This window comes from Penaeus monodon, chromosome 23, assembly GCF_015228065.2.
Source record: "Penaeus monodon isolate SGIC_2016 chromosome 23, NSTDA_Pmon_1, whole genome shotgun sequence".
NCBI classification, from domain to species: domain Eukaryota; kingdom Metazoa; phylum Arthropoda; class Malacostraca; order Decapoda; family Penaeidae; genus Penaeus; species Penaeus monodon.
In genome coordinates this window covers 28,078,299-28,078,657 of record NC_051408.1, presented here as the reverse complement: position 1 = coordinate 28,078,657, position 359 = coordinate 28,078,299, and positions in this window count along the sequence as shown.

The following is a 359-nucleotide window of genomic DNA, read 5'->3' as shown; positions in this document are numbered from 1 at the left end:
CAATTGTGACGTAAAACCCAATTTCCATGTGAAAGCATGACTTCGCCCTTTCTCTAAAATGGACACCGTTCGAGATCCACATCTTGTTACTCCCCAGTGACATGAACACCTTTCGACGTCCATAGCATAATTCCTCTATAAAACCTAGAATATTTCCAGGATTATAAGATGGTTGTGCATGGACAAGACCATTGGTGTAGGGAACATCATCATTAAGTTCTTTAAAAATGTTCATCTATATATTTGAAAAAAATGTCAGAAAAACTTGTACAAAGGAAAAACAGTACAATTATTGCTTTGTTTTTCAGGATTTGGCAACGCAATCAAACTGTCCATCAAACTGTCAAACTCGCTGTCAA